Consider the following 8,165-nt stretch of genomic DNA (forward strand, 5'->3'; position numbering starts at 1 on the left):
ATGGCTGGGCTCTTGACTAAAGTACCTACCCATGGCCTCTCTATGTCACTTGGGTTTCTCACAGCATGGTGACTGGTTCTGAGAGGAAGCATCTGGAGAGTGAATGTTCTGAGACCAAAGCAGAACCTGCAAGCCTTCCTCTGTTCTAGCTTCAAAAGTCACACCGTATTATTGTCATATTCTGTAGGTTTCAAGTTAGTCACAGAGGTCAGCCCAGATCCATGGGAAGGGGAATTACAGCCCACTTCTCTCTGGGAGAAAAAGCCACCATCTTTAATACAACGTATGCTACAAATAAATGACTTAGAAAGATTGAGAAAGAGCCCAGTTACCCTCTGGAATTGAGGTAGAGGAAGCGAGTTGGAGAAATACAGAAGAGAAATTAGTATCCATGAGAGGAAACTGCTCTCTTTCCTCATATCAGCCCAGTCAATGCTAGAGAAGGCAAGCTAGGAAGTGCCAGAATCCCAGTAGGACTTGGAGTGTCCACAAACCTGGGGAATATTTTCCTTACTTCTTGCAAACTCAGAGTGACTCAAAAGCATTGGTTAGAAATGTTTAGGTGCTGTGCCTAGGCAGGTGGACTTGAGATAGCCTGAGAGTTCTCCACTTAAGAGCCGGGTGTTTCCAACACACAGTTACAAATTCAGAAGACCATGCGGTGCTTGTGAAGGGTGTGACAGTTTTCTGCAAGACCGTCACCAGGACGTGATAGGAATGAGGACGTCCTGGCAGTCTCCTGTGTGGACAGAAGTCTGTTAAGGGACAGGATGGCCCTGTCCCTGGTGCCTGGGACTCAGATACAAACCTGGAGAAAACGGTGGGGGGGGGGGGCTGTTTTTGGGGAGGAGACTGAAACTCTCTGTGATTTAATTTATACCCCTCATGGAGTGGGGCACAAATAGAAATTAAATACAGCTACAGAAATACGAAGAAATTCTTGTTCTCTTGAGTTGGTGAACTGATTCACCCCATCTTATATAACATTAAGTTCCCCTTTCAGAGTAAGTGGCTTAGAATCAATTTTAGTAATCAGTGAACTAATAATTATCAAAATAGACCATACAGCAGATACTTTTACACAGCAGATTACACAAAAATAGAGGGAATATTATCTTGTTTTCTATTCAAAGTTCTGTTCTTCACAATAATTTCTAATTTCTGATAGAACTCAAAGTTTTAGAATCCCAGAAAGATGGACTGGATAGGATTTATTCTGAATAGCAAGACTGTCAATCTTTTAACATTTCTTAAAAGCAAACGTGTATTCTGAATGGCAATATTTCAAGTCAAAATGTCTTGCCTTTTTATTTTCTTGAGGTGTTTATCTCCTAAAAGACAATGAAGCTATCTTATAGGTGGGCCACCTCTGAAAAGATATATCATCATTCTGTAATAATTTGAAGAACTTACAATTTAAAGTACAGATCAAAACTGTGGTACTGTAATTTATAGGAAACTTGACCTCAATTCAACAATTAACCAAAAAAGAACTGTGAGAATTCAAGTAAACTCAAAATGAAAATTTCAAATATGGAAAACATGTTGCCAATTTAGAAATACACTCTTGGTATTATGTGTTCATATATCTGTATTTAAAATAAGATATCCATATCTGCAGCAGATAATGGTAAATCCCTGGTCTGGCCAAGTTAAGCATATCAATTTGAGGTGAGAGAATAACAAGAGTATTTGACACATATAAGTGAATCAATATGGGTTATTCATTTTAAACTGTTTATAATTTCGGCTTTCATTAAAGCTATCTTATACACAGAAAAATTATTTAATATTTTTAATATCTGTGATTTCGTGTTAGAATATAGTAAACACATTCTAGAATAATTTCTGGATTTTAACAACTGAACTTATTTGCTTAAGAGAAAGTACTGGCCTTCTCAGGCAAATGATGTCAAACAGCAATCTGAGCAAAAAGTCTTCATGGAATATCATCTTCCGTGAGCTTTTTCCAGCACTCTTTCCTTTTGTAATTACTTCCAAATCTGCCTTTTACTGAAGTCAAGGGGAAGTTTAAGAAGGTGGCCCAGTAGACCCCGAAAACACTGATGACAATTCTCCCCACCTATTTGCAGGAAAGGAGGGATGGAAGCAATTCCTGTGCACTTACCTCATTCTAGTTAGAAGAACTTCATAGCTTTCTGCTAAGCGGTTAATTTCATAGCTTTCAAGTGTGCCTCTAAAGTTAAAATAATTTACAATCCATTGTTTAAAGTGTGTATGAATAAAAGGAATGAAATACAACAGTAACCACACATGCCTGCTCCCCCCAACCCCCACTTTTTTAGTTTCAGCCAAGCGGTCTGGAGTTTTATCTCCAGCATGCTGGTACCATGCCTCCATTCTGCTTTGTCTAGTGAAACTGGGTTTTCGTGATGTGGATTTGTGGATCATTTAAGATAAAGGATAAGAATTTTTCCCTTGATAGAAGTCAGTCTAGTAACCTAGCACTCAGTGCATTTCATGTGTCCTTGGTCACTGAATATGTATTTTCTGGTTTATTACAATCTTTACGTTCTGCTCCCATAAGGATGCTGTCCTGGCATTTCTGGTCTGACCTGGGAGGGCCTGTGCTTCAGTCTCCTTGCAGGAGGCTCACTTGGCACTAGGAACTGAATTATTGCTAACAGTTAAAAAAGGAGGCTTTGTATAATAATCAGGTGATAGATAAGCAAGTAAGTTGCTTATCTAGCAACTTATAGTTTTTCAACTATATTGGAAAAAAATAAGCAAAATCAATTGCCTTTAAGGAATCTCAATGGCCTATTATATTTTAATCTAATATTCTTAAACTGTCCAACAATTTTGAAACACAGAACTTTGCAACTAAGTGCAGTTCAGCTCATTTTCTTCACATATGTGTCTGTGTGTGGAACTTATATGTGAGTACACAGATACATTCTTGTACTGGAAGCTTCATTTCAATACAGATTGGCATAAAGATATTAATTTCTAGAACACAGTTTTAGGGCCCTGGCTGTGTTGCTCAGTTGGTTGAAGCCTCGTCCCAATTGCCCTGCCACATGCTGCTTTCTCTGCTAGATGTCAGACTCGGCCAACTTTTCATAGCATTCTTGATGAGCCTGAGCTCTGGAGGAGGGGGGCTGTCGTTGATAACTTGTTATTTATTTTGTGAACATTTTGACCTTTTGAAATGACGCAGGATTGGGTGGAATGAGTGTGACTGCATGTGGGCAAGAAAGTCATAGAAATCACTAAACGAAGGCAAGGGAGCCCCAGGATTATATGAGCACTGGTGCTTGGTGGAGGAGGAGAGCTCTGGCAGAAATTTGCTGACAGAAAAGGAGGTTGGGCTTGGATTTACAATAAAGATGTCAAAGAAGAGAGAACTGAGAAAACACCTTTGAACCAATTGGACTAATGTGGCAATTTGTTCATTGGTTTAGAAAAAGTTCCAGACTTTGGGAAGAGGAAGTAGAGTCAGAGTACAGACTACTGGATTTTGGGAAGTGACAGAAGAAGGAAGGAAACAGCAAAAAGGAAAAACAGCCAGGGACAAACCCCCACCCACCTCTTGGCCCCCCACAGCCTTCTGCCTCAGACTAACTTGGTGTCTGTGCGCCCCATGTGCGTCTCTAGCCTGCCTCCCTGTACCCACCAGGCCTCACCAGGCCTCATAAACAGCTTGGTTCCAGGCTGTGACCCCTCTCCAAGTCAAACCAATGTAGAAAGAGCCACCATCTTAGGCTGAGCTCATATTTTGACTTGCTTTGGAGTGTTTATTTTTTATTTTTATTTTTTAATGAAAAGTAGGAGTGTAGGGGGCTAAGGGGGTTAGGACAAGAGAGACCTTAGCCTGTTTGTCGTGAGAGGGCAGTATGCTAGAGGATAGATTTCTGGGCATTATTTGTGTCTCTGTTAGTTTTATTGCCATAATTGGGGGTATAATTGACATATAATAAAGTGCACATAATTTGGTTGTGCAATTAGATAAGTTTTGACACAGGTATATATGCACCCGTGAAAACATCACCACAATCAATACAATGAAGATAGCATGTCTTCATGCCCTTTGGAGTCCCTTCCTCCTGCCCCTCCCCATACCACTGGTCTGCTTCTTGTCGCTATAAATTAGTTTGCATTTTCTAGAATTTTGTATAAATAGAAACACACAGTAAGTGCTCTTTTTTGTCTGGTTTCTTCCACTCAGCATAATTATTTTGAGCTTCATCTATGTCATTGGATGTATCCATTCTTGGTTGTTGTGAAGTAATTATACTCGTTTCTTGTGGCCACTATAACAATTACCATAAACTGGGTAGCTGAAACAATAGAAATGTATTCTCACATCATTCTAGAAGCCTGAAAGCAAAGTACCATCAAAACTGGTTCCTTCAGATGGCCCTGAGAGAGAGTGTATTCCATGCCTCTGTCCAACCTCCATGGACCACAGTGGGGGCGAGGGACGGCTGCCAGCGATTCTTGGCATGCCTTGGCCGGTGGAGGCATCCCTCAGTCTCTACATAGAAATGGACAATGGAAGGGACACTGAAAAGAGGGACTGAGGGGCTAAGAAGGAAGTAGAATGAACTGGAAGGTGTGAGGGGAAATGTGGAGATCCGCCTCAGCCTTTCAGTCATCAGTTTTTTGTCTTCACTTGGTGTTTTACTCCAACATGCATTCAAGATTTAAAAGAAACATTTCTCCGTTCCAGCAAAGGGACAGAAGTCGCCCCATGCGCTCTGAAAAGTTAGTCTCACTCTGATGTCGTGACGGACCACTAGGTGGCGCACTTTCTGGAGCAATGGGACCTCTCTGTGATCAACAACTTCAATGCCTTCAGGAGCCTTTGTCACTTTAGCACACAGCCTTGGCCATTCTTGGGTGACTTCTCAGCCCCAAATGAAACTGAATGTAACCTACTAAAGCTTCCTTTTCTTTTCTAGATAATGTGTACTGTTCCATTCCCCTTGCCCTTTAGGAGAGAAAAATTGTCAAGAGAGCAGCTAGTAGCTGCCCTTTCTACTTCTCACTTCCCATTTTCCCCTCAACCCCCTCTAGTCAGGCGTCTCTGCCCCACTCCACTGCACCTGACCTTATCACGGGGAGCAGTGGCCTCTGGATACGAAACTCTACGTGCTCTCTTCGGACCTTCCTTCCTCCTTTCTTCTTGACGCCACAGTTTCCTGGCTCTCCCCCTACTTCACCGACAGACACCCCACTGCCGATTCCCTGGCTGTTGCCCACTTCGCTTCCCTTCTCCTCTCTCACTGCTCCCGCATCCTAGGCGACCTCCTCAGTCTAACACTATCATCAGAGGAGTGACTTCCAATGCTAGTTTCTGTCTGTCTCTTTTGGATTGCTGGCTCTGGGAAAGTTAGCTGATCTGTCACGGTGACACTCAAGCAGCCCTACAGAGGAGCAGATGTGACAAGGAACGGAGGCCTACTGCCAACTGCCAGAGCAGGCCTACTGCCAGAGCAGGCCTGAGGCCTCTGACAGCGTCGTGGGAGTGAACCATCTTGAAAGTGGATCCCTGATCCCCAGTCAAGCTTTCAGATGAATACAGTCCCTGCTAATGGCTTGACTGCAACCTTTTGGGAGATCCTGACCCAGAACCACCAACTAAGTTGCTTCCAGGCTCCTGACCCTCAGAAATTGTTAGATAATAAGTGTTTGTTGCCTCATGTCACTAAACTCTGGGGTAAACTCTGGGATGCAACAATAGGGAGCTAGTATACCTATGTCTACCTCTCTGACCTCACCCTTCCCCGTGCTCCCAGCACATCTGCCTGCCTGCTGTGCCTGAAACACGCCAGAGTTGTTCCCGACCAAGGCCCTTGCCCTCATTGGTCCCTCTGGTTAAGATTCTGTTATCCTGGATTTTCCTTGCCTGGCATCATCCTGTTGTTCAGGACTTAGTCTTCTGTGACCACTTATTCCGAGTTAACCACCTCCCTATCACCATCCCACAAAGTCTCCATCACACTGCTCTGTTTTATTTCCCTCATAGTGTTCACCACTAATCAGGATTAATTTTTTTCTTTGATTTGTTTATTTACTCTATCTGAGCAGGAAAATGCTGTTATAGGTATCATGGCAAGCCTAGAAAAATGTAGGGAACAAAACAGATGCTCACTAAACACTTATTGAATAAAACAATGAATAAAATCATTTTGATGTTTTTTATTGGAGCCATAACCCTTGAGAAAATTTCATCAATTTAGACCATTTAGACCAGAGTCTAAATACCCTTTCTTCTGGGTCTGTTTAGCTGACTTGTTAGCTTAGAATGTCACAACTACATTAAAAAGTTTCAAAGGACAACTGTGTTTAAACAAAGGTGAGCAAAGATTGTGGAAGAAAGGTAGGAGGCAAGATGGATGGAAGTCAACACAGATTAAAGTTGTGCTGACTCAGGGCTGCCTCAGGCCAAGCAGCTGTGGTTGGCAGGATGTTTCTAAACATATTTGTTCTTCAAGAAGATTTTGGAAAATTGGGAAGTTACCATATATAATGGTGACTCAAATCTTGCTCCAACTCCCCCAGTGCAGTCAGAGAAATTAACATCTACTTTCATATCAATTATATATATAAAATCTCTCCATAAAAATGGTAGATGGTATAAAGATCAAATACCAAATGTTAATTATGTTATGACAAACATCTTTATGTCTTTATACCACAGACTACCTAGAAGCAGTATTCAAAATATTTAACATTTGGTATAGTAAATATAAATTAAGATATAAATCAGTGTATATACCAAAAATTAAAAATATAGTTCCATTTATATTCCCAATTATTTTTATCTAAATGATGTATAGCATAAAAATGTATAAAGCTGTACAAACCACTCACAAATTATTGTGATCTTTTCTAGTCATTTGTGACTTTTATAAACTGTCCATGGGTCCTGGGCTCTTTGAGTTGGCAGTGGGTACCTTCCTCTGTGAAGGCCATCAGTTCTGGTTGTGGTGGCTCTTTCCTGCATATGTGACTCCTGGTGAATTCCTGGGTCTCTCTGCTGCTTTCTACCCTTGTCCCACTGACTGAGGGGAGGGGAGGTAGAGGCCTCCCATGTGGCGAGGCCCAGAGGGCTTTACCATCTTTTGACTATCTTAACCCTACCCCAATCTTGGTAAATAGACATTTCATTAAACTCTCCTCAGTCACTGTTTTTGAGTCAAGGTGGTATCTTATTCTGCTTGTTTTTATAGCACCAGCCACAATGAAGCAAATCTTATAAAGTTTACTTCAGAATAATAAAAGGGGTTATAAAATGTATGTTATCAGCTGAGGAGGGCTAGGTGTGATAGGGTTGAGAACCTCTGCTCTAGAGCAAGGGTTTACAAGGATGTTGTTGGAGGGACATATAACAAAGGCCTCTCCTCCTCATCAGGTGCTTGAGTCTAGAGCCAGAGAGAACAGGTAAGTGTTCTCTCTTCCCAGAAGTCTCCTGGGAAGACATCTCGGGACACTTTGACTGGGCTGAGTTGTACTATAACATAAAGGCACGAATCATGTGTCCTGTGACTATGTCTGCCCCGCCCCACCCCACTCAGCTTGGGGCAGGTTCACACTATGAAAAGACTAGGGCTCTAAGCTCAACCCCATAAGTCCTAGATTTCCTGGGGGAGCCCAAATTGTGGGCTCAGTATGTGGCTGAAGCTAAGAATGACTTTATCCCAGCTTCTCCTGCACAGAGACACAGAGATATGCCAGGGGGAAATGTACATCTCAATCTGTAGTCTGAGAACCCAAGCCTGAGTGACAGTAAAGAGGGAGACCTCCCTTCCTTCCCTCTGCAGAAACAGAGAATGAGGATGCTGCTGCTTAGGTGGACTAATGGTGGCTAGTGTTTTGACTAAACCTCATCAAATCAGGGAGTCTATGGGGCAACAGGCACAAAGGGCAGCAAAAACAGGGGTTGCAGCAGAGGACTGAATGTTCTGTTCAACTCAAGACTACTTGAGTCCTTGAGTAGAGTAACCACCCCTAGTGATTAGATTGAACATGAAACAAAGACTCCCAGGGTGGGGGAAGAATGTTCTTGCTAATCTGAGATGGATGCTTGAGTGACTTAGATTGAATATTTAAAAGATATGATGTGATTGGCATCTTGGCCACCAACATAGCAGCTAGCCTGAGGAAGGCCCAGACACTGTGGGGCCATGTGAGCCATG

This window comes from Phyllostomus hastatus, unplaced genomic scaffold, assembly GCF_019186645.2.
Source record: "Phyllostomus hastatus isolate PE091 unplaced genomic scaffold, TTU_PhHast_1.1 phas_contig_40, whole genome shotgun sequence".
In the NCBI taxonomy this organism is placed as follows: Eukaryota; Metazoa; Chordata; class Mammalia; order Chiroptera; family Phyllostomidae; genus Phyllostomus; species Phyllostomus hastatus.